The following is a 27,749-nucleotide window of genomic DNA, read 5'->3' as shown; positions in this document are numbered from 1 at the left end:
CTCCTCCCTACCTTTTATCTTAGCCTGCTGGATACACTTTCCTCATTCCTGAAGAAGGGCTCATGCCTGAAACGTCGATTCTCCTGTTCCTTGGATACCGCCTGACCTGCTGTGCTTTTCCAGCAACACATTTTCAGCTCTGATCTCCAGCATCTGCAGTCCTCACTTTCTCCTCTAATATTACTGTCTAGACTACCTTCATATTCGATCCTCTCCTTCCTTATTTCTCTCTTTGTTATCGTCTGTTTGTTTTGTATTCTTCCCAATTTTCTGATTTCCCAGTACTCTTGGCAACTTTATCGCCTCTCTCTTTGTCTTTGGTACATTTCCCGACTTCCTCTGTAAGCCATGGCTGTCTAATCACCCTCCCCCACCGTGGATAAGCTTTCTTTTCTTTGGGATGAACCTCTGTACAGTGTCCTCAATTACACCCAGAAACTCCTGCTGTTGTTGTTCTACTGTCTTGCCCGTTCGGCTCTGCGTCCAGTCGATTTTTATCAGTTCATCTCTCATGCCGCGTAATTACCTTTATTTGACTGTAACACCATTACATCTGATTTTACCTTCTCTCTTTAAAAGTGCAGACTGAATTTAATCATATTATGATCGCTTCCTCCTAAGTGTTCCCATATTAAAGACCTTTTTTACAGTCATTTAGTCACAGAGATTTACAGCATGGAAACAGACCATTTGGTCCAACCCATCCACGCTGACCAGGTATCCCAACCTAATCTAGTACCACCTGCCAGCGACCGGCCCATATCCCTCTAAACCCTTCTTATTCATATATCCATCCAAATGCCTCTGATATGTTGCAATTGTACCAGCCTCCATCACTTCCCCTGGAAGCTCATTCCATACACGTACCACCCTCTGTGCGAAAACGTGGCCCCTTAGGTCTCTTTTATATCTTTCCCCTCTCACCTTAAACCTATGCCCTCTAGTTCTGGACTCCCCGACCCCAGGGAAAAGACTTTGTCTATTTACCCTATCCATGCCCCTCATAATTTTGTAAACTTTCATCAGGTTACACCTCAGCCTCTGAGGCTCCAGGGAAAACTGCCCCAAACTGTTCAGCCTCTCCCTCTAGTTCAAATCCTCCAACCCTGGCAACATCCTTGTAAATCTTTCCTGAACCCTTTCAAGTTTCACACCATCGTTCTGATAGGAAGGAGACCAGAATTTCACACCTTGCCTTTCTGAAATGCCCTATTTCCCAGTACATCTTACGCTCCTGGTCCTGACCACTGGCAGGAAGCCTGTACATTACTCCAACTATGTTTGTTTTTTGACCTTTGTGCTTCCTCAACTCCACCCACAAAAACTCCACATCATCTGACCCTATGTCATTCAGTGCCATGGATTTAATTTAATTTTTTAATAACAAGACAACCCCAACCCCTCTGCCCACCTTCCTTTTTTGCTACCTTGTAAATCCTTGGATGCTTAACTACCAGTCCTGCAACCCTGCAACCACGTCTCTGTAATGCCTACCAAATCATAATCATTCACGATGATTGGTGCTATTAGTTCATCTACTTTGTTACAAGTATTGCAGCCATTCAAATAAAGCGTTTAATGCTAATTTTCGTATTCTCATGATTTCCATGAGGATACAATAAACAGAGAATGCGATTTCAAGGGGTGAAATTTAATTGGCAATGGCAACAATGAAATGTGCATAGATGAACTGAAACACTTGTTCATTGCGTAGATCTCAACGAAGGAGGACAAACCAATTTCTTCGGTGGTGGAAAAGCATGAGAGTAAGTGATGGGAAACGTGCAAGCTGACTGTAAAAACATCTCAGCTTCGAAACAGAATCCAATTCATGAAGCCAAACGAGGATCCCAAACTTTTTCAGAATATAGGAGCTAGTAACATGCCCCAAGTTATCCTTCCTTTTTGCTCCATTCCTAATCTGCCTTGAAATTAAACCCTGCACATATGTTAACCTGCTGCTTAGGTTTCTACCTCACTCGATACTCCCTATCGATTTCCCTTTCCCTTCCCCCCCGACTCACAGATTTAAAAGTTCTAGCAACAACCCCATTTGTCTTTTTTGCTAGAACACTGGTTCCAGATCAGTTCAGGCTGAGACCATCCCATTGGTACAGATAACCCCGGTTCCAAAACTGATGCCAATATCCCATGAAATGGAATCCCACTTTCCCACACCAACCTCTTAGCCACGTGCTTACTTCCTTAATTTTCTCCTCCTTCCCAGCTTTGCAGATGTTGTTACTGCCAATGTGGACGACAACAACTGGATCTTCTCCCTCCCGCTCCAATATCCTTTCAAGCCAGTTGGAGATGACTTGCCTCCTGGCACCAGGCAGACAACACATCAAGCGGGACTCATGATCTGGCTCGCAAAGGATACTATCTGTCCCCCTAATTATAGAATGTCCTATAACAACTACTTGTCTTTTTGCTCCCCCATCTTGAATAACTTTCTGTACCATGGTGCCATGGTCAGCTGGCCTATCCTGTCCACAGCCCTTTTCCTCATCCATACAGGGAACAAAAATTTCATACCTGTCGGACAAGGTCAAGGGCCGGGCTTCCTCCATTCCTGAACTCAGAATCCCCCAATCTGCTTCACTTACAATCACACACTGTTGTCCCCGATCACTAAATGAATTTGAATTATTCAATCTACCGGGTGTGACTGTCCCCTGAAACAAAGTATCCAGGTAACTCTCTCCCTATGCCACAATATTTGAAGCTCAGACTCCAGATCATCGATTCTGATCAGGAGTTAATCGAACAACCAACACTTGCTGCAGATGTAATCACTGCCGTTCACAATGGGATCAGAAAACGTCCACATCATACAGCTACAACACATCAACTGTCCAGCCATCTTTTTGTTAGCTTTCTGCTTACCAAATCTCTTTAAAATCAACGCACAACTCCCAATCACTTGTATTTAATTTTACATGCCAATACCGCATTTTCCCTCCAACCACTTTTTTTTTGTTTTGATATACGACAATAAAATTAGCTAACCGCAATCCATTGGAACCATGCTACAGTCTATAGAATCTTGAGGAATGACCAACAATGCATCCACTCTGTCAAGATCCACTGCTTAGATTATGTGGTGCTGTGTATCGTTCAGCATTTAATCTAATCAATTTCCCTAATGCCATTTCATTGAGATCTACAAAATGAACAAGTGTTGCAGTTCATCCATGCAAATTTCATTGTTGCCATTGCCAGTTAGATATCACCCCACCCTCCCATCCTGGCACTTTCCCCGGCCACCGCAGGAACTGTAAAACCTGTGCCCATACCTCCTCCCTCACCTCCATCCAAGGCCCTAAAGGAGCCTTCCACATCCATCAAAGTTTTACCTGCACATCCACTTATATCATTTATTGTATCCGCTGCTCCCGATGCGGTCTCCTCGACATTGGGGAGACTGGGCGCCTCCTAGCAGAGCGCTTTAGGGAACATCTCCGAGACACCTGCACCAATCAACCAAACCGCCCCGTGGCTCAACATTTCAACTCCCCCTCCCACTCTGCCGAGGATATGGAGGTGCTGGGCCTCCTCCACCGCCGCTCCCTCACCACCAGACGCATGGAAGAAGAACGCCTCATCTTCCGCCTCGGAACACTTCAACCCCAGGGCATCAATGTGGATTTCAACAGCTTCCTCTTTTCCCCTTCCCCCACCTCATCCTAGTTTCTAACCTCCAGCAACACGATCCCCTTGACTTGTCCGGACTTGTCCGACCTGCCCAGCTCCCTTTCCACCTATCCACTCCACCCTCTCCTCCCTGACCTATCACCTTCATCTCCTCCCCCACTGACCTATTGTACTCTATGCTACTCTATCCCCACCCCCACCCCCACCCTCCTCTAGCTTATCTCTCCACGCTTCAGGCTCTCTGCCTTTATTCCTGATGAAGGGCTTTTGCCCGAAACGTCGATTTCGAAGCTTTTCGGATGCTGTCTGAATTGCTGTGCTCTTCCAGCACCACTGATCCAGAATCTGGAATAAGAGTACTCAAGCATCACCAGTGGTATGACTGTATCACTATTCTACAATGAACCAACCCTCAAATTTACATGTCTCACTCACCAGCTTTGACATTACCCAGTTACTCAAACATTTAAGCACCAAAGAATGTATCACTCATATATCAGGAATGCAACCATCCAATGATGATCACAATCGCTGGTGAATTTTCAAGTAACTGGCAAAACAGGCGTGTTGAACAAAGAAACATTGGAGTGCAGGTTCACAGGTCCTTGAAGAGAGGTGTCACAGGTATGCAGGGTGGTGAAGAAGGCATTTGTTAGCTTGCATTTATTGGTCAGTTCATTAAGTATTGGAGTGGAGAGGTCATTTTGGGACTATACAGGACATGGTTGGGCGAATTTTGGATTAATGAGTTCAGTTCCTGTCTCAGTACTTTTAGGTTAATGAGTTCAGCTCATAACAAGAAAAATGTTGCAAAACTTGAAAATGTTCAGAAAAGATTTACAAGGATATTGCCATGGTTGGAGGATTTTACCTTTGGGGAGAACCTGAATGGGCTGAAGTTATTTTCTCTTGAGTGTTGGAGGCTGGGGAGTGATCTTAATGAGGTTTATAAAATCATGAGGGACATGGATAGAGTAAATAGACAAGGTCTTTTCCACAGGGTTGGGAAATCCAGAACTAGAGAATATAGGTTTACGACGAGAGGGTAGAGATTTTAAAGAAATGGAAGGGGCAACGTTTTCTTGCAGCGGATGGTGCGCGTATGGAATGAGCTGCCAGAGGAAGTTCAATATTTCAACTCTCTCTCCCACTCTGCCCAGGTCATGCAGGTTCTGGGCCTCTTCCACTGCCACTCCCTGACCACTCGATGCCTGGAGGAAGAACGCCTCATCTTCCACCTCAGAACCCTTCAACCCAAGGGCATCAATGTGGACTTCACCAGTTTCCTCATTTCTCCTCCTCCCACCTTACCGCAGTTCCACCCTGCCAGCTCAGCACCATCCTCATGACCTGTCCAACCTGTCAATCTTCCTTCCCACCTATCCGCTCCAACCTTCTCTCCGACCTATCACATTCTGCCCACTTATATCCACCTATTGCAGTCCCAGCTACCTTCTCCCCAGACCCACCCATCCCCTCCCATTTATCTCTCCACCCTGGAAGCCTCATTCCTGATGAAGGGCTCCTGCCCGAAACGTCGATTTTCCTGCTCCTGATGTTGCTGACCTGCTACGCTTTTCTAGCACCACTCTGATCTTGCCCGGGGGAAGTGGTGGAGGTTGGAACAATTATGACATTGAAAAGGCATCTGGAAGCGTATATCAACCAGAAAGGTTTAGAGGGATTATGGCCAGATGCTGGCACATAGGACGAGATTAATCTAGGATATCTGGTAGGCATGGTCGAGTTGGACCAAAGGATCTGTTTGCGTGCTGTACATCTCTATGATTCTATGAACCTAAAACTACTGACTATCACTTTAACCAGTCACCAGCACAGACATTGACTTTGACAGTAAAGAGATTAATCCACGCATTCATTAGAATTAGCATCATCCAGTCACAAACAATTATATATTGTGATTATCAGTAGAAGCCATCAGCCTTAACGCTCATTCAGAATTCCTAGTAACTTCAGGAAATGGTCGAGGAGTAACATCAGCAGCAAGGAGAGGTATCTGTGAATGACGATCTGCAGTATCCCATCTGAAGCGTAAATAATCAGTCACTCGCCGATTAAACAGTCATAATAACATAACCGAAATGCACATGATTATCAACAGTAATAACTTGCCAGTAGCTCAATACTCAGTCTGCAATAACAATCAATTATTCACCAGCATCATCCCTTCATCAACGTCCAAAGCACATGCACATCAGAAAATATTTAATTAGCAGCCACAGCCATCTTCTCGAGATTGAAACAGCATTCGATCGTCAGTCACGCCATCACAGGGTCAACATCAACATCAGCTAGTTACCAGCAGGATCATGAATCATCGCTACCGGACAATGCACTGCAGAATTAGGCCACCAACTAAACAAACCAGTCAGCATCAGTCACCCATTGGGCATCAATGCGAGATAGTTCCACGGCAGAATTAGCAAATGGGGATTACCGTTTGAAAACCACATATTTTTAAAAGTTGTTGTGGTTCTGTTCGCCAAGCTAGGAATTTGTGTTGCATTCTTGTCCTATAATAGTAGTGTTGGCCCAGTCAAACTCATGTTGCTTGTCATCTACGTGTGTGACTACTAAGGATAGCTGGTCGTGTCGTTTTGTGGCTAGTCGGTGTTCATGGATGCGGATCGTTAGCTGTCTTCCTGTTTGTCCTATGTAGTGTTTTGTGCAGTCCTTGCATGGGATTTTGTATATTACCTTGGTTTTGCTCATGCTGGGTATCGGGTCTTTGTCCTGGTGAGTTGTTGTCTGAGAGTGGCTGTTGGTTTGTGTGCTGTTATGAGTTCTAGTGGTCGTAGTAGTCTGGCTGTCAGTTCAGAAATGTTCTTGATGTATGGTAAAGTGGCTAGTCCTTTGGGTTGTGGCATGTCCTCATTCCGAACTCTTTCCTTTAGGCATCTGTTGATGAAATTTTGGGGGTATCCGTTTTTGGCGAATACATTGTAGAGATGTTCTTCTTCCTCTTTTTGCAGTTCTGGTGTGCTGCAGTGTGTTGTGGCCCTTTCGAACAGTGTCTTGATAAAACTTCTTTTGTGTGTGTTGGGGTGGTTGCTTTCGTAGTTCAGGACTTGGTCTGTGTGTGTGGCTTTCCTGTATACCATTGTGGTGAATTCTCCGTTCAGTGTTCTCTGTACCATCACGTATAGGAATGGGAGTTGGTTGTCCTTTTCTTCCTCTCTAGTGAATCGGATTCCTGTGAGTGTGGCGTTGATGATCCGGTGTGTGTTCTCTATTTCTGTGTTTTTAATGATTACAAAGGTGTCACCCACATATCTGACCCAGAGTTTGAGTTGAATTTGCGGTCAGACTGTTTGTTCTAATCTTTGCATTACAGCTTCTGCTATGAGTCCAGGGATGGGTGAGTCCATGAGTGTGTCGTGGATTTGTTCATATATTTGGTTGTTGAATGTGAAGTGTGTTGTGCGGCAAAGGTTCAGTAGTTTGAGTATGCAGTCTTTGTTGATAGCTTCACCGTCTTGTTGTCTGTTCTGTATGCCCAGTAGGTTGGCTATTGTTTCTCTGGCTAGGGTTTTGTCGATACAGGTGACCAGTGCCGTTACATCAAAGAAGACTATAGTTTCTTCCTTGTCTATGTGTATATTTCTGATGATGTCCAAGAATTCCTGTGTTGATTGTATAGAGTGTCTGGATCCGCTGATCAGGTTTTTCAATTTCTGCTGTGGCTCTTTCGCCAGTTTGTGTGATGGTGTCCCTGGTAGTGATACGATGGGTCTGAGTGGGATGTCTGGTTTGTGCACTTGAGGTAGTCCATAGAATCTGGGGGTGTTGTTGTTGTTTTCAGGTTTCATTCACTGTAGGTCAAACCTGGTTATCTGTCCGTTTTTTGTAGGTTCCTCAGTGCGTTGTTTATCCTATTGCTGAGCTGGTGGGGTGGGGTCAAACTCCCTCTTTTGGTAGGTGTTGGTATCTGCAAGTAGTTGTTGCGCTTTCTGGATGTATTCTGCTTTGTCCAGGATGACCGTCATTCTGCCTTTGTCTGCTGGTAGTATGATTATGTTCTTCTCGTTTCTTAGTGCTTTTAGTGCTTCCCACTCCTTGGTGTTGAGGTTATGAGTTTGTCTTTTCCTTGTTATCAGGGGTACGATACTTTGTCTCACTGTTTGTTGTGTCTCTTCTGTCAGTCCATTGTTTCTGAGTGTGCATTCTAGTGCTGCTAGGAAGTCTGCTGTCTTGGCGTCCCTGTGGTTGTAGTTGAGTTCCTTGGCTAGTATTGTTCCTCCGTGTCTGTGAGCTGTCTGTGGGAGAGGTTTCTAACCCAGGTATGTGTTGTGGTGTTCTCTCTGTTGTGTGTTAGTTCGGCCATTTTTTCTTTTAGTGCCTTTTTTTGCGGTGTGTGTTCCTGTTCTGTCCTATGGTGACGGCCTGTTCTATGGTCCGGGTCCATTCCTGATTGGTGGTTTTTGAAATTAACGATTTTTGGCGACCAATTTCTTGTCTGTATTTGTGTAGTCTGTTGTGTTTGTAATCATTACCTGGGTCATCCTGAATCCTTTCTGTCTGGCTGTGTCTCTGGCTTGTGGGTTGTTGACTTGTGGTCTGTATCTGACACATGCTGGAAGGATTCGATTCTTTCGGCATTGGTGCAGGAATCAGAGTTGTTTGTATGTGGTGCTTAGGCGGTTGGCACAGGATTCTCATTTCCTGGCTTGTCTTAGCGTCTCTCGCCCGTAGGTGTTCAAAGTTTGGCGAAGATTTGTAGCTCGGGTGCTCATTGTTATGGTTCTGTTCACCGAGCGGGGAATTTGTGTTGCAACCGGGACAGAACCACAACAACGAGCACGCGAGCTACAAATCTTCGCACAAACTTTGAATTTTTACAAGTGCTGAAGATTCATGATATGAATTCTATCGGTTTGATTGAAGACCCAAAAGCCTAATACATTCAAAGCTCCCTTTCCAGCAGTTTTATCTTAAACCCATGCACTGTGGCTTCAATAGAAAAAGACACAAACAACTCAAAGTGTCTGTTTGATGGTTGGAATAGTCCAGATCAAGCAACACTGAGATTGGAGCCACCGAGTCTTCACTGTGCCCGCACAGACGTACCCATACGCTAAATATCTCATTTGCAAATACTTAAGAGCTGCATTTATGCGGAAACATGAAGCAGCAATGCACAAGTGCTCTTGAACAACACTGAACTGGCTTCAGCTTCCTTTCAATCTTCTTAGCTCGAAAGTCAAGTTGGAATCATGACCATTTGCCACTTCTGCTACAATGTTTAGCATCACATTGCAGCACGCCAAATACCTAGCCACTTTCAAATATTTCCATTCTCGCAGGCGTCAGTACCTTTCAGCAAGAAGTGTGGCCTAGTTCTTTGCAGAGAATGTCTGCATCTGCTGTACTCTGGTACCTGTCAGTGTCAGGCATTATTTACTCATGTAGGCAGATATTTATAGAGTTGTGTTTGTACACCTGCCTGTTAAATAGGAATGGGAATGATGTAGATCTAACCTCCATTGCTTATTGTCGTTTTCCGTGGTTTTGTTGTGTTCCATATGCATTGCTTCTCTCTTTCGAACATATCTTGTCATTATTAATTCTGCCCATTATTTCCGTTTCACTTTATTTCTGTCAACTACTGAAGTGAACAATCAGACAGTGCATCAGCTCCCCAGTCGTGTGACTGCGCTGAAAGGTGCTAATATATCCATGAATTGCTCGGTGACACTTTTCCTTCCCGGCGCAAAGGGGTACTTTTCTTGGAGAAGAAATGGCCAAGACAACAGTTTGGCTCCGTCCAAGGACAAAATGATAATGTCACACAGGCAAGAAGGTTCCGAGTTTCACCTGATGAATGTGAGTTTCGAAGATTCCTGCGTGTATTACTGCAGCATTACTGAAGGGGGAGGAGAGATTTCCAATGGTGGTGGGACTGAGCTTATTGTTCACAGTGAGTGACACTGCAGAAACAATGGACCACGTAATTCATATCAGCGAATAGCAGCTGCTAAGACCATAGAGTCACAGACTCATAGACCTGTACAGCATGAAACTTACCCTTCGATCCAATACATCCATGCCTGGGTTAGAAACCTCTCCCACAGACAGCTCACAGACACGGAAGGAACAATACTAGCCAAGGGACTCAGCTACAAACACAGGGACGCCAAGACAGCAGACTTCCTAGCAGCACTAGAATGCACACTCAGAAACAATGGACTGACAGAAGAGACACAACAATTTGTTTAGATTTGGGACTAATGTGGATGTGGATGTGGGTAGAGCAGTGGATGTAGTGTACATGGATTTTAGTAAGGCATTTGATAAGGTTCCCCATGGTAGCCTTATGCGGAAAGTCAGGAGGCATGGGATAGAGGGAAATTCTGCCAGTTGGATACAAAACTGGCTAACCGGTCGAAGTCAGAGAGTGGTGGTAGATGGCAAATATTCAGCCTGGAGCCCAGTTACAAGTGGAGTTCCGCAGGGATCAGTTCTGGGTCCTCTGCTGTTTGTAATTTTTATTAATGACTTGGAAGAGGGAGTCGAAGGGTGGGACAGTAAATTTGCAGATGATACGAAGATTGGTCGAGTTGTGGATAGTGAAGAGGGCTGTTGTCGGCTGCAAAGGGACTTAGATATGATGCAGAGCTGGGCTGAGGAGTGGCAGATGGAGTTCAACCCTGCCAAGTGTGAGGTTGTCCATTTTGGAAAGACAAATAAGAATGCGGAATACAGGGTTAACGGTAGGGTTCCTAGTGAGGTGGAGGAACAGAGGGATCTTGGGGTCTATGTTCATAGATCTTTGAAAGTTGCCACTCAAGTGGATAGAGGTTGTAAGAAGGCCTATGGTGTATTAGCGTTCATTAGCAGAGGGATTGAATTCAAGAGTCGTGAAGTGATATTGCAGCTGTACAGGACCTTGGTTAGGCCACATTTGGAGTACTGTGTGCAGTTCTGGTCGTCTCACTTTAGGAAAGATGTGGAAGCTTTGGAGAGGGTGCAGAGAAGATTTACCAGGATGTTGCCTGGAATGGAGAATAGGTCGTACGAGGATAGGTTGAGAGTGCTAGGCCTTTTCTCATTGGAACGGTGAAGGATGAGGGGTGACTTGATAAAGGTTTATGAGATGATCAGAGGAATAGATAGAGTAGACAGTCAGAAACTTTTCCCCTGGATACAACAGAATGTTACAAGGGGACATAAATTTAAGGTGAAGGCTGGAAGGTATAGGGGGGATGATTAGATTAGATTACTTACAGTGTGGAAACAGGCTCTTCGGCCCAACAAGTCCACACCGCCCCGCCGAAGCACAACCCACCCATACCCCTACATTTACCCCTTACCTAACACTACGGACAATTTAGCATGGCCAATTCACCTGACCTGCACGTCTTTGGACTGTGGGAGGAAACCGGAGCACCCGGAGGAAACCCACGCAGACACAGGGAGAATGTACAAACTCCACACAGTCAGTCGCCTGAGGCGGGAATTGAACCCAGGTCTCTGGCGCTGTGAGGCAGCAGTGCTAACCACTGTGCCACCGTGCCGCCCACGGTGGCACAGTGTCAGGGGTAGGTTCTTTACCCAGAGAGTGGTGGGGGCATGGAATGCGCTGCCTGTGGGAGTGGCAGAGTCAGACTCATTGGCGACCTTTAAGCAGCAATTGGATAGGTATATGGATGGGTGCTTAAGCTAGGACAAATGTTCGGCACAACATTGTGGGCCGAAGGGCCTGTTCTGTGCTGTATTGTTCTATGTTCTATGTTCTGTTTAAACAAATCTAGTCCCATTTGCTAGAATTTGGCCCGGATCAATGGAAACTCTTCCTATTCATATACCAATCCAGATACCTTTTAAATGTCATCATTGTACCAGCCTCCACCACTTCCTCTGGCAGCTCCTTCCATACTCACACCATCCTATGTATGAAAAAGTTATCCTTCACGTCTCTTTTAAATCTTTCCCTTCTCACCTTGAACTTATGGTCTCTAGTTTTGGACTCCCCCACCATGGAAAGGCCATTGTGTGTTGATGCTATCCGTGCCCCTCGTGCTGTTATAATATCACCTCTCAGCCTCTACTCTCCAGGGCAAATAACCCCAGCCTATCTAGCCTCTCGCTGTGCCTCAAACTGTCCAACATTGGCAACATCCTCGTAATTCTTTTCTGAATCCTTTCAAGTTTCACTACATCCTTCCTATAGCAGAGATCAGAATTGAACGCAGTACTCTAAAAGTGCGCTAACCAGTGTTCCGTCCAGCCGCAACATTACCTCCCACGTCTGATGCTCAATGCCCTGACCAATAAAGGCAAGCAAACCAAACGCCTTCTTCTCTATCCTGTCTTGCTGTGACTCCACCTTCAAGGAACTAACAACCTGCACTCCTAAGTCACTTTGTTCAGCAACATACCCCAGGACCTTAATAATAACTGCATAAATCCTGCCCTATTTGCCTTCCAAAATGCAACACCTCTCATTTACCAAAGATTTGCCGATAGGATGTTTTCTTCCAGTTCTGTTTTGTGTGCTTATTTTCAAATTCTTTACAGCGTCTCATGACTACACAGAGCTGATCCGTTTACCACAAACTAGACCAAACGGTTGACATTATCATTATTATATGATTATTGCTATCCACGGACTGTCGTTATGTTGCATATCTCTTATTTTTCACAACTAATTATCTGCCTAATAGTGTCATTGACGCGGAAAGCATTATGTGTTTATCCTTATTTTTCTTGAAAAAGATGTTTGCTCCAATCTCGCACCTCTCGTCCTCCCTGTCCCCTTATCTTTGAGCCGCGGGTCTGGAAGTTGCGAACATCAGCCGGTCAGGTTTGAAACTCCAGGTTTATGATCTGGTAGGAATTAAAGGGGACTAATATATTTGCCAGTCAGGATGATAACTCGGTTTGAAGCGATGGGACTGCTGCACTTCACAGCTGACGGATTTCACATCTGTTGTATGCGAAACCGTGGGGACTGATTTTGAGTTTTGACCACGGTGTGGACTGAAATTGTTTGCATATACCTGGAGACACCGGTGTTGGATTGGGATGGACAAAGTCAGAAGTCACACGACACCAGTCCAACCGGTTTACTTAAACCCACAAGTTTTCAGAGCGCTGCTCCTTCAGTTGACTTGAGCTGGTGAAGGATATCGCTCCGAAAAAAATTGATTTTGAAGAGAACTGTTGGACTATAACCTGGTGTCACGCGATGTCGGACTTTAGGGAATCTGTAGGGAATCTAATAAAAATTTGTAAAGGATGTATACATTACTTTCTGAGTAGAATGTTGTTAGTATTGCTTCGTCGTATCGGCGAACCTGAGCTGCTCCCACATTCAGGAGATCAATATAATATTTCCCCAACATCTCGCTCAATCAAACCTCGGAAACAACAATGACATCGTCAGTTATTGATAGAAAATCAAAACAGAAATTGCACACAAGTGGCAAATGGAGAAAAAAAGAAAGCTGCTAACTCTAGAGATAACGAAGTGGTAACAGGATCAATGCTGGAAAATATGTTGCAGCACTATTAATGCCATGAAATGATCAGCGTGTTTACTTATAACGGATTTCATTGATACTTGCCGACATTAGTTTTACCGTGATAATCGAGTTGTTTCCATTATCCGTGGTGCGTTTGCAATTTGATTTCGTTTACCAGGCTGCGTTTGTCATATATATTTCGGGATGTGCAGACATCAATTCTAATGGGAATTTACTGAAATTACAATTGATGGATTCATTTCCGGTGGTAAAACCGACTTCCGCTTTCAGATTTATTTCTGTGTACTCTCCTGGTCTCCTTCCTTCTTGAAGACTGGTTTTTCAAACACTAGATGTGGAGTCCTTTCAATCCAGCAGAACCCAGTCTTAGACTATTATATCTGCTGTTTCAATTCAGTCTGAGACTTGTGCAGAATTGCACAGAAGCAGCCTAATTCCAATTTATAAGACACGGAATCAGACAACAAGACATTAGGGACAGGACGGATGGCAAGCAAAATAGGGAAGCAAGGCCATGAGGAGAACACAAGCGAACATAATCACCCCTGAGACCGTGAGGATAGCATGCTCATTGGAAGGTGGAGATTTTGTTTTTGAATCTAATACTATAATGAGTTAATGAGTAACTAACAAATGGGGTTGGCGTGGGGGTGGGGGTGGGGGTGGGGAGAACAGTGCTTCATTATTGACATGACCTTGAGAAATAAATTACACGTTGATCTCGGAAATAACATATTCTGATAAAGCAACAATTAGTGATCTTTGGCAGAACATCATGAGGAATTATCTGCAGTTATTACAGTTGTGGTTAGATTCTGAAAATGAGTTCAGGCAGCATTTCCGATGACGGGCGTATGCCCTTAACGTCGATTCTCCTGCTCCTGGGATGCTACCTGAATTTATTTTCAGAATCTAATCTCAAGTGTAATAAGAGCGGTTAATTCCTCATGCTGTTTTGCCAAAACTACAAGAGCACTACTTGTTGCTTTATCAGAATATTTTATTTCTGAGATCAACGTGTGACTTATTTCCCAAGGTCATGTCAATGATGATGTACTGCACTCTGGTTGTACCTCACCCCCTCTTCCCGAAAGCCCTATCTGTTAGTTAGTCATTGACTCATTTCCTCACCTGGGGCTTATCAGTGAGAAAATTAAAGACAATTTAATTTGAAATATTAACGAAACGTTTGTCCTAATGTCCATTTTTGTGATCGGTTAAGAATAGCTAAACGAGGGGCTTTTTTTTGGCTTGGTGGTAGTATTCCCGATCTTTGGACAAATACATCCCGGTTCAAGTCGTAACTTTTCAGCAAACGTGTAATAACATTTCTGAATAGGCTGATTAGGAAAAAAATCAAAGATAAAAGAATAGAAAAGATAGGACTCTTGTGTCAGAATGGTCTGAGGCACTGAACCAGGAGACCTGGTTTCAAGTTCCTCATGATTCAGTAGTGTGTCATAGTGTCTCCGCACAATTTGATGAGAATTATTTTATTTATGAGTGAATGTATAACAAATAAAATTGCAGCAAATACGAAGTGCCAAGATGAAATGAAGCCTATGTTATGAGGACCAAAGCGGTGAACAGTGGAAAATATTTGAAAGATATGTACAGTACATGATTTAAAGATTACCAATAGAAATACAAAGTGCCTGTAGGATAAGTATATTCATTCCATGATTGTGTTATGGAAGCCTGTCAAACATGGTCATGGGTATCTTTAAAGAATATAGATTAGATTAGATTAGATTACATTACAGCGTGGAAACAGGCCCTTCGGCCCAACAAGTCCACACCGACCCGCCGAAGCGCAACCCACCCATACCCCTACATTTACCCCTTACCTAACACTATGGGCAATTTAGCATGGCCAATTCACCTGACCTGCACATCTTTGGACTGTGGGAGGAAACCGGAGCACCCGGAGGAAACCCACGCAGACACGGGGAGAACGTGCAAACTCCACACAGTCAGTCGCCTGAGGCGGGAATTGAACCCGGGTCTCAGGCGCTGTGAGGCAGCAGTGCTAACCACTGTGCCACCGTGCCGCCCACAATCGCAGATATCACGAATGAAGATTAGATTACTTACAGTGTGGAAACAGGCCCTTCGACCCAACAAGGTAAAAACAATGACTGCAGATGCTGGAAACCAGATTTTGGATTAGTGGTGCTGGAAGAGCACAGCAGTTCAGGCAGCATCCGAGGAGCAGCAAAATCGACGTTTTGGGCAAAGGCCCCTCACTTTGGCCCAACAGGTCCACACCAACCCGCCAAAGAACAACACACCCAGACCCATTCCCCTACACTTACCCCTTCACCAAACACTATGGGCAATTTAGCAAGGCCAATTCACCTAATCTGCACATTTTTTTTGGATTGTGGGAGGAAACCAGAGCACTCGGAGGAAACTCATGCAGACACGGGGAGAATGCGCAAACTCCACACAGACAGTTGCCTGAGGTGGGAATTGAACCTGGAACTCTGGCGCTGTGAGGCAGCAGTGCTAACCACTGTGCCATTGTGCCGCCCAATTATCAAAATTATCAAAAAAAAGTTTAACTGAGACTTCAGTGTGTTTCAGTTTAGAAATGATGTTACCGCAGTTAAAATTAGTTCAAGACAAGAATACATAAAAATTACATTTCCGTTTCAAGTAAATAAAGCTGATTGTGATAGGCATAATGTACTCATATATACGCAAATACTCATGTATTTACCAGAAAAGAAGGGTATGTTTGTTTTCATGTATTCACGGAATACATATATAATAAATAACGTAATTGATAACGACTTATTTCCATTAACTAATTCTTAGTGCCACCGACTCCAGTGACAATTACTCGGCTATCCTCTCCAACCCTCACGTTCCTCTGCAAAACAGCTGGCTTCAACCTCACTTGATATAAAAATGACACAGAGATTACATCTGGAATGAACACTATGAAAAGACGAAAGGGGAAGGGTTTATTTGAAGTTGCCAGCTTCAAATGGATAGCTGGTCAACTTATACATGCCAAGTTTCTCATGTATCACTTGAGGCCCCAGCCAGCAATAATTGCGCAGATCTGCTTCAAGGTAAGTATCTCAAATCTCAACAAGCCATTGAACTGTTCCATGCTTATTTTTGTCTATTTATGTGTCTCTTTTTAAACTTCAATATCATGCAAGTGAAATGTCTTAACACCATATGTCAGAACAGCGTAACTGTACCCACTGCTGTGCCAAGAGTTCTTTGATGAATTGCATGGATAGATACATTGAATATTCTGATGAGTATTAATCATAGTTAGATTGCCAGATTACTCATATGATTTACATGAAGAAAGTGCTTCGCACTTCTGGTAGGAGATTTTGATTAGGAATCCTGCAGAAATAGGGAGAATAAGTTTAATCGCTCCTCATAATCAAGAAAATTGTTGGGAAGAAAAACCATATACCCTGTTCATGGCAGTTGTTATATTTTCATGTCATCTAAATACTGAGCAGTACAGACAGCCACTTTGACAGATCCGCTGGATACAATAACAGATGTAATAAGTGCAAGGTGAGAATACAAGGTAGGATGGGGGCCAAGTGCATAAGAATCCAAGTGCGTTCACATGCCAGATTGCTAATTGGATAGGATGTCTGTGTGTCAGATAGGACAGTTGCAAGCTAAGTAGGGTGGAATGTAATTAGAGTGCCATGCAAATAGAGTAAAGAGAGTACCATGTGTTAAGTGTGCCAAGTAAGTGATGAAATGTTTTGGACAGACTCCTATGGGCAGAGAGTCGGGTCCAGTGTCCTGTTCGGCAAGGAGGATCCTGGGGGGTCAATCGGAGTAGATGTGTAAGTTCCTATTGAGAATGGATTGTCAGGATTGGGAAAGGTATTTGGCGCCAGCAGAGGGGAGGAAAAGTGTCAGTTCTCTGGAATATAGAGGCGCCTGGTGCCGACGGTTGAGGGTATGCTGACTCCCAAGAGGAGAGAAGGACAAGTGGTGAAGTTGTATGGTGCAGTAGCCAATGAGGATGGAGCTGTGCTTCCAGGGAGAGAGGACAAGGGTTTATTAGTTCCAAACTTGGGGATGAGGAAGGAGTGGAGTATAGAACAGATGGGGTATTTGTATCCTTCGGCCTTAGAATGGATGTCGCTGTTGGTCCTATGGGCTGTTTTTTGATGAAGACCCGGGCGTTAAGTAGGTGGTCTGGTCAATACTAATTCTTCAGTCAAGATGACCAAAACATAAACCTGATTGATGCTGAATTGCAGCTTGTGGAGTTTATTTGAAATGCACTTCTCAAGATTATGCAACTAACTGCACTTCACTCGTATTTCATTGTTTCCTAATGTCCTTGTTTGGGATCACTTGTGGGCCAGAAAAGTGCTAAAGGATTATAGTCACTGGAATTTGAACAATGAAGCGGGACTCTCATAGAAACGTATAGAATTCAAATACCAATGGACAGGAAGCAAGTTCCAGATAAGTAGGTAGTCCACATTCAGGTGTCCCAGTTTAAGGATGCAGTATTATTCACTCAGCAATGACGAAAAATGTCATCACTCAGCGCATATTGAGCCTACAAAGGTCTTTGCCAAAGGAAGTGGTTCCAGCCAAAATGTTGAACGATTTCAAAAAAAAAAATCATTTCAATATAGTCCTTAGGGCTGAAGGGATCAAAGAGTAAGTGGCGAAAGTGAGAACAGGGTGCTGAATTGACTGATCAACCGTGACCACACTAAATGTAGAGCAGTCGTGAATGATCGAATATCCTATTCTTGCTCCTATTTTCTTCGTGTCCGTAAGTATATTTATATAATATCAATCTCTCTGTGCAACACTACACATTAGATTAGCAATCATGACGTGGGTCATTTTTCTATGCCTGATGGATAAAAACATTAAAAACATTAAAGTCAATGGAACATCCGTAAAACAGCTGAAAACATGTGTGTCATTGTAATTGTATGCAAAAGAAGCAAAATATATCGACACGCCATACCCACTTAAATGGAAAATGACTTTTTTTTCCAGATGGATGCTAAACAATGCTTGTGTGTGTGTTAGATGTGCACCCATCCGTAATACATTACGCATTAGAGAATGCCTGCTGGATCAAATGTTACTTAGTGAAGATGTGAATCAATTTAACATCACGGTTTAACACCTACCTTTTTTTAAAAAAAAGGTGCGATTTTAAAAACAAAATCCAGCAGTGAAAATGAAACATTGCAACTTATCCTGTTTAGATTGCAAACCTAAATGACACAGAGGGGAGAAACAAATAAACTAGAATAAATTAGTTGAAATGACTGGTACAGCTAAGCAGATTATTTTTCTAAAGGATTATTAAAATATACAAGATTGTCACCCACTGGTGCATTGGGAGACGTTGTTTGATTGATATTTAAATAAATGTGCAAATAACATGTAAAGCTCTTGCAAAATACAGTACAATACTTCTATTGGCCTTTTTTAACCATGGATTAACAATCTAATCCATTTTTCAGAATATTAATGCTGTACTCTATACTGGTACTGTTTGTTTGCTCCAGCAGCATGAATTTCAAGGATTCAGAGTTTGCAAAAAATTGCATAGATGCTCAATCCAGATATTCAACACTACATCTAATTAGTCTTACATTCACCAAATCTACCTGCAAGGAGCCAATTTGCAAGCACTGCCAGTAGAGCAAAGTGGCTGCAAAGAATTAGAGAACCAATTTCCAGCTTGTAGACATGCGGAGTGGCTGAGGTTGCCCACATTGAAACAATTTCTGCGCACCCCTTCCTTTTCTATCCAGCACCAAATAATTTGATTTTTGTGCTAATGAATGAACCCCAAATGAAATGCAAAAAGAATACTGATGGGAATCTGAAGTAAAAGCTAAAATAAAGAGCCCTATATCCAACATATTAATGATATTGGTTTTCTGTATGTCTTTCAATCTGAATCTCTCTCACTTTCTTCCTTTTGACCTCTCTTGAAATCCTCTTCCTTTTTGTCAATTTTTTCAACACTATTTTTGCGTCCTTATTTTTTTCTCGCAGCCTGCCTGCTCAGCTTGGTCTACCTCTCCATTGCCTTCTCTCCCTGCTTCTCTCTCCCTATTACAGTTGATGCTGCATGGTCACATGATTAGCATGCACCTCACGGTATTCATTCTCCATTGTTCAATTGTTTCTTAATAAACGCCTTTACTCCTTCAATGTGCTGCCTTCCAAGAGATTCTATTAAGCGCTTTAACACCAACAATCTTTCCCGTTTGCTGTTGGGGTCGGTAGTGGTTCTTGTGTGGATCTTTGATACAGAAAATGGAAATATCTGAACATATTTCACTCACCGTCACTAAACACATTTCTCTCAATGTTGAGCATGTCGACATCACTGATGAAGCATTCACCTCCTGTCTATTCCCTCAACCAGGTTTCAATTTAATTTTCATGTGCCTCTCATGCTCGCTGTTACTTTACTCTCAGATTGACAGGCGTTACTTTCCCCATGCAGCTTTCCATTGGCTACACGTGGTATTTCATTGCATGGAGACTTTGAGAGTAATTGTCATATTACCGGCACGAAAAAGCTAACATAAATTGTATTATCGTAACTTTTAATCCATTCGACAGGCATTAATGTGTTGAACATCTCGACTTCCTCAATGGAGAGTCTGTCCGTGCTTTTTCCGCTAAAATTGTCTCACCCTGAAATGACACATAAACAATTAGCCGTGTTTTGTTTGCTCATAAATGAACATGTAAGAGACAGCTGACGTTTTTGTTCCCTCCGTGTCAAACTATTGCCCATTCCCATGTTTTAGTTGCATTTTTTGTTATGTAGAACATTTATACAAAATCAAATCGATAACTCATTCTCACGTCACAATGGCGATTCTGTTGCAAGCCATACCTGAGGTTTGCAATGATTTAATAATAAATCACAAACCTTTTTGGAAATGCTTATTCATCTCCCCTCTGCACTGTCTTAACGATTTGAATACTGCAGGGATTATCAATACTTATTTTTATTCATAAACAACGACAGCTCCAGGCGTCATTGCTTCCTAATGCTCTTTCGGAGCTCTGACCAACAGCATCTTTAATTAGCATTTTGGGTGGTCTAGTTGAGACATGGTTTATTCCTAACCAGCCTACAGGAAGCATGTTCAACTTGTAACTGGCTCCTAAGAACGACGGATATTGACTGATGTCACTATATCCTGATTGGTTCCTCGAGTTATGAAATACCCTTCAACTCACATCTTTCATTAAGCTTTACTGTTAGTTCTTTTATGTTTTTTTTCCCCCTAAGATAAGGGAAAAGATAAGATATTTATAACCATTTGTTTCAGAAGGAGATGGCTACTGTCCATCTATGTTTGATATTCTCAATTCTCACTTAATGATGTTTTCACTAAATTAGACATTCATCACTGGCCATTTATGATTTTATACATCAGTTTGATTGGCGCTTGCTTTATTTTCTTGCGTGTTGTTTGAATGCCTAGAAAGACTTATAAATAACCACTTAAAAAAAAGAAACAGGACATAAAGTAAAATGTGTTTCATAAGTTTGACACAGTGAAATATTCTTCTGCAATCAGTCAACGAAGAGACTTAGCATTTTGAAAGTCTAAAGAATTATGCAAATACAAACTTAACAACACGTTGTTCGAAAGTTAACTCTAATATAAATGCAACATTTAATCAAAAGATCATTAATTTCTTTTAGATTTGAATAAATGTAACATTTATATCAGATTTAACTTTCGAGCAAAATGTTGCTAAGTTTGAAATTTTAGAATTCGAAAGAAATTAAACATTATCAATACAGGAAATAGCTGTGACCGTAATTGATTGGTGGTGCTGACAAATGTCCGGAGTCCATCCTCTGAGACTGCACATTAGCAAGCATCATCTGAGTGTTGGAGCTCAATGACACTGGTTGGGTTGACGTACACAGATCGCAAAATTTTCCGTGGATTCTATAAGTTAACTCCACTCCAGAGGGGAATTTGCCAGCAGTGAGGCGAAGCATTTCAAGCACGGCATATCGAGGACAGTATTGGGTGGTGACGCAGCACTGCCTCACACCAGTCTGGTTGGGAAATGGGTTAGTGGTAGTGCCATTTGTAATTAGCATGGCTTGGCCACGTGGATTCAAATTTGGCTTGCCCATAGAAGGCAGAGGGTAGTGATGGAAGGGTTTTTTTGGCGGCTGGAGGTCTGTGTCTAGTGGGGTTCTGCAGGGATCTTCACCGGGATTTCTGCTGTCAAAGGATACAGTGGAATATAGATCAGTTGCAGATACGAGTGGAGAAATGACAGATCGTGTTTTATCTTGGTAAATCTGAGGTACTGCACTTCGGGAGATCAAATGTTAAGGAAAGGTATGCATTTAATGGCAGGACCCTGAAGAACATTGATTTAGAGAAGGATCTTGGGGTTCAAGTCAACAGCTTGTGAAAGTTGCCACTCAAGCAAAAAAGGTTGTAAAGGAGGTGTATGGCATGCTTGCCTTTACTGTTCAGGGAATTGAGTACAAGAGTCAGGATGTCATGTTGCTGCTTTATTAGGTTTTGGTTAGGCTACACTTACATTATTGCCTTCAGTTCTAGTCACCATGTTACAGAAAGGATGTGAAGGCTTTGCAGAGGGCGCTGAAGAAGTTTCCAGGATGCTGCCTGGATTAGAAGCTATGAGCTAAAAGGAGAGGCTAGAAAATCTCGAATTGTTATCTCTGGAGCGACAGAGGCTGAGGGGAGACTTGATAGAAGTCGATAAAATTATGGGATGCATAGGGTTGACGGTCAGAATTCTTTTCCCAGAGTTGAAATGTCATTTAAGGTGAGAAGGGCAAGTTCAAAGGAAATGTGAGGGATAAGTTTTTTTTAATACAGAGAATGGTCGGAGTCTGGAGCATGCTGCCACAGGTGGTGGTGGAAGTAGATACCATAAGGGCAGTTAAGACACTTTTTGTTAAGCACGTGAATATGCAAGCAATAGAGTGATATGGACAAAGTGCAGACAGAAGGAATTAGTTTAATTTTGCATGATGTTTGGCACAACTTTGGGGACCAGAGGGGCCATTCCTGTTCTGTACATTTTTATGTTCTAAGTTATATGTCCATTGTCCTCCTTTGTGGCTGAAACTCACAGTACAATTCTGGGAGGGGTTCCTCAGCACAGGGAGGAAATTGTTGAGGAGGACCTTGGAGGTAACTTTTCCAACAGTTAACACCATGGGGATTCCCCTGAAGTTACTACAGACGGACTTGTTTCCTTTTTTGACAATGCTCATGACTGTAGCATCTTGAATCTCTCCCTCCTTCCATATAAGGCAGACAAGGGCATGTAGCTGCGGCACGAGCTCTTTGCCTCTGCACTTGAATGCTTCAGCGGGGATATCAGCAACCTGGCAGATGGCCTTCTCTACTTTGTGCAGAGTTGGGGTGCTGCTGAGGTCATGGCATGCATCATGCCGTGGGATACTTTCAAGGATGTTTGGGTCGATGACAGAGTTCAGGATGAGGAATTGTGCAGCAAACCCCCAATCATCAACGCCCACGGGAGGTTTTGAAGAACATTGAACACTTGCAATACTTCAGGCATGACTTGTCAGCCAACGTAGCTATTGGCGAAGAGATGGAGCACTGCCTCCAGTTTGCCAGCACAGCCTTCAGCTGTCTGAGGAAAACGTCATTTGAGGACAAACACTTCAGACCTTACATCAAGATGATGGTTTTTAGAGCTGTGGTCTTTCGCAATCTCCTATATGGCTCTGAGATGTAAACAGTCTACAGCAGATGTCATAAGGCCATGACAAACCATTACAACCAATGCTGGTCTCACAAGGTCCTGCGAATTTGCTGGGAAGAAAGATGCACCAACACCAGCACCCTTAACTAGTCCAACACCGAGGCACTCACCCCTCTTGATCAGCTACGATGGGCTGGGCACATCTTCCACCTTACTTCCCTTAAAGATGCTCTACTCCCAATATCAAAATGGCAGGCAAGCCCAAGGTGAACAGAGGAAATGTTTCAGTGATACCCTCAAGGCGTCACTGGCAAAGTGCAGCATTCCATAGACACTTGGGAATCTCTAGCCCAAGACTGTCCAAAGTGGAAGAGGAGAATCCAGGAAGGCATCAAGCACCTCGAGACTTGCAATCAGGAAAAAGTGGAGGCCAATTGAAAACAGTGAAAGCAGTGAACTCCCACACTGATGCCCCATCCATCTCTTTCTGTGAACACCTTCTGCCCCAAGTGTAACAGAGCCTGTGAAACCACATCAGACAGTCCAGTGACATACAGTTGCATGCTGAGAATGGAAGAGAATCATTGCCGTCTATGAGGTACTGCCAAAGATGATGATGATGATAAGTGGATAGGAAGCGGGGCAATACCCACTTTGCCTTATTCAACTTCGATTTTTGCATGATATCACCTTCATGAAATTAGAATGAGCTAATCAGAGATCCATTAGCCTTGTTGCCCTGACTATAAAACATTGATGCATTGCTTCCATTCACAATCATATGACGTATTTATTTACAACTTCAAGGAAAAAGAGTCAGATCGCATTGAAGTACTAACAACAACAATCTTTAATCATATTGAAAGGACATTGGATTAATCAGTGATCACGGTTGGCTGATGGTGAATAAACTAAATTAATTGTTAAATATTAATTTCCATTTGAATTCTATATGTCTGCCTTCACAACACTTCTATCCTTCGAGGCAGGCAATGCTTAGTTTTTGAAAGCTCACATCATAATGAACTTTTCTATCTTGCCGTGGTAGTTACAATTTTAAATTTTCATAATTTTGAGTCCAATTTTGTTCACTTGTTTGTCCTATTTACTGATGTTGGTTAGTTCAAAACAAAGGCCGGCTTTCTTAATGGGTCAATCATCATTTCTGTGCTCAAACAACTTGTTGTGTCTTCTGAAACAGTCAGCGCCACCTGAAGGTAAAGCGAAATCAGTGTATTTATTTATTGTTACCTCATTGGAGTGTTGGAGGCTGAGGTGTGACCTTACAGAGGTTTATAAATTCATGAGAGGAATGGATAGGGTAAATAGACAAGGTATTTTCCCTGGGGCGGGGGAGTCCAGAACGAGATAGTATACTTTTAGTGTGAGAGGGGAAAGATATAAAAGAGATCCAAGGGGCAACTTGTTCACGCAAAGGATGGTGCATGTGTGGAATAGGCTGCCCGAAGAAGTGGTGGAGGCTAGTACCTTTGCAACATTAAAAAGGCACCTGGATGGCTATATGAATAGGAAGGGTTTGGAGGGATATCGGCTGGGTGCTGGCAGGTGAGATAAAATTGGGTCAGGATATCTGGTCAGCATGGATGAGTTGGACCAAAGGGTCTGTTTCTGTGCTATACATCTTTATGCCTCTTTGACTCTATAGTAGCATATGGGGACTTAAGAATCTTCAGTTCGCCTTTCATCTATATTAACCTTGAAAATACTTTGGACTCCCGAGTCCTTGGTGGTAAAACTCAAGAGTTCTTCCGTTTAACTTTAATTTTACTTACTTAATCATACACTGATCTATTTAACTCCAAGCTGCTGATCTCTCAGTCATAGTGACAATGCCTCGTCGATCATAAAGATGCTCTCTCATTTTGCTGCAACATGGAATATTTAATGCCATTCCGTTTGTCAGGTAGGTGTGCATGACTGAAACTTGTTCGTCTGATCAATACTACTTATGCTTTGAATGAATCGGTTTAGAATGCATTTCCATATTGTACTTGTAAACGTATATAATGGTCCCAATACCATGCCACTCATTCTTACTTATGAGATTTTATGGAAAGATGGCAGAAAGATGCCTCGTGTCTTGGCCTAACTTTCACATTTAGTTCTCAGAAAAGTAAATAGACAAACACACAAATGTGACCAGGAGAAACCCACAAATGAATTGTTCCCATCTAAATTAAATGTTCGCTAAAATGCGCATTGGCACCAAATGCACATTCTGTTATATTGCATCAAGACAAATTGTTCCAGTCCCCACCTTCTACAGGTTTATTACTAAACTTATTCTCATCTAATTTTACATATCCTACGAATTACCATGCTGTTTCATGAGTCCGAGAAAAATTTTATAGTCCAATAAAATAGAGTCATGGAGTCACAGAGAACACAATACAAAAACAGACCCTTGGGTACAACTCGGCTGTGCTGACCAGACAGCTCAATCTGATCTCATCTCATTTACCAGCATTTGGCCCATACTCCTCTCAACCCTATGTTAACCAAAAGAATTGTGCATGTTGTAAATCAAATTCATATACCCATCCAGATGCCTTTTCAATGCTGTAATTGTACTTGTGTCCACCACTTCCTCTGGAAGCACATTCTATATACGCACCACCCTATGCATGAAAATGTTACCTTCCACGTTCTCTTTTCAATCTTTTCTCTCTCAACATAAAGCTATGCCCTCTTGTGGTTGACTCCAATACCCTAGAAAAATGAACCTGGCTATTCATCCTGTCCATGCCCCTCATAATTTTATAAACCTTAGGAGGTCACCACTCAGCCTTTCCAAGGCAAAAACGACCATGCCTATTCAGCCTCAATGTTAGTCAAACCCTTCTTTTCAAACTCTGCTGAACACTTTCAAGTTTAACAATGTCCTTCAAAAGAGGGACATCACAAGTGGCCTAACCTATGTCCTTTGCAGCCGCAAATGTACTCCCAACACCTCACCTCAATGTTTTAACGAATGTAGGTAAGTGTACTAAATGCCTTGCTCACCACCATATTCTTATATTTAAAACAGAAATCAAACATAATTTGTTTCCAACTAATAACATATTTAGTTTGTTTTAACTTTGACTTTGACAACATGATTTTGCACACCCTGTGAATTAATTTGATATAATTGCTGGATTTCCTTTCATATCTCAAAGTTATCGAAAGTTCTAATAGCTGACCATTTGGTGTGCAAGTTTCCTTTCATATTTTGTCTATTTTTATTCAAATGAAACTAAATTTATCTTCTTCTTCTATATATTGAGTAACTGAAGCATGTATTATTTTCTAAATCTTCTTTTGATTTTCAGGCAATTGCTCCACCGAGATGTCTGAGAAAGATAACACGTGTAAACCTGGACATATTTAATTCATTTTTGTATGCAGGCTTAGTTGTTTTAAAATATCTCAAACTTAATGTTTAATTGTTTTTGCAGCATTTTTCATTTCCTCAAGGAGTTTGAATTCTAATGGTCGGCGTTGGTTATGAGCATATAATTTTTAAAATGGGCAACAAATGCTGTGATATTGAAAGTCTGCAGGTGGTTTCACACGTTCTTGAAGGTAACTGAGAGGTGCTGCACTTCCAGCGATCTGAAAACAAAACAAAAAAATCCACCCAGTGCATTTCAGACAGAGTTCGTTAATTGACTCATAAACTCAGACCATTCGGAAACTTAAAATTTGGTATTGTTCGATATATAACTCAACACCGACATGCAGCACTAGAAAACAGGTGGATTTTAAACAGGTCATGAACAAATGCAAATGCAGAGCAAATGTGTAGCAAATGTGTATGGGGGAAGTAAAACAGAAAAGCTCTGTCATCGGGTGGAAGGCAGGAGTGATTCAAGGGCTAAAATCGATCATATTACAAAGCTAAAGGAAACTTGGATGCAAGAAAATTGTAAATATGAAAGCAGAATCTTCACGGCCTGCACAACTGTGTCCACCATGTCTTCGATTTCCTGTACAAATCCATGTTCAAACCAGTGTGATGCAATTCCTGCCGTTTGCTTAACAGTCCCCTCTCAATGCCAGATATTCCAAAATTGCCTGCAATGGGATAAAAAGCCCTTTTTTTTGCTGCAATTCTCCTGTTGCACCATTCTATTTGTTATCATCACAATGGAAAAAGAAAAATCAGACAACTTGCCTTAATGACAGCTGCCCGGTGGCAAAAACATCCACCATTATGTGAAGTGATTTAAGACGTTAGTAATTGCAGACATCAACTCCTGCCCCCCCGCCCCCCCCCCCCCCAGATTGTCTTCATTCACTACAATTTGCCTATCGTCTCAATATATCCACATCAGAAGCCGTGTCTGTGGCCCGACACTCAGCACCTAAGTATTTGTATAAGAAGATGCTTACATCAGATTCCCATTTATTGAGTTTTAGCTTCACCTTCAACACTATAATTCCAACTAAACGCATCTCCAAATCCGACACCTAAGTCTCTGCTCACCCTGTGCAAATGTATCATCAACATCCTGACCCAGACCAATCTGTAGGAATAGGTGACATCACCTCCTCCACAATAATCAAAACCTGTGCCTCGCAATGCTGCATACTCAGTATGTATAAGCCTCAAACACTCACGACTGAGTGGCCAAATTCAGCTGTAACTCCATTCATAATTTTGCACATGACACCACCATCTCAAACAACCATGAAATTGAGTACAGGACATAGGCAGAGAGCATGATGGCATAACTTAAAGACAACAAACTATCCTTCATTTTCGGCAAATCGAAGTAGCTGGTCATTTCTTCAGGAAGTGGAGCAGAGGGCACGCCCCTTTCTATATGAATTGTGATGAGG

At 42.6% G+C, this 27,749-nt stretch overlaps 1 pseudogene; it reads left to right on the top strand.

The window, feature by feature from the left end:
- The first annotated feature begins 5,680 nt into the window (after positions 1–5,680).
- On the top strand, positions 5,681–26,295 carry LOC148147411 (tyrosine-protein phosphatase non-receptor type substrate 1-like; annotated as a pseudogene).
- The last annotated feature ends 1,454 nt before the right edge of the window (positions 26,296–27,749 follow it).

The sequence above is a fragment of the Chiloscyllium plagiosum genome, unplaced genomic scaffold (assembly GCF_037043375.1).
Source record: "Chiloscyllium plagiosum isolate Xiang-an unplaced genomic scaffold, Cpla_swu_hap1 HiC_scaffold_17, whole genome shotgun sequence".
In the NCBI taxonomy this organism is placed as follows: domain Eukaryota; kingdom Metazoa; phylum Chordata; class Chondrichthyes; order Orectolobiformes; family Hemiscylliidae; genus Chiloscyllium; species Chiloscyllium plagiosum.
This window is presented reverse-complemented; position numbering and strand designations above follow the sequence as displayed.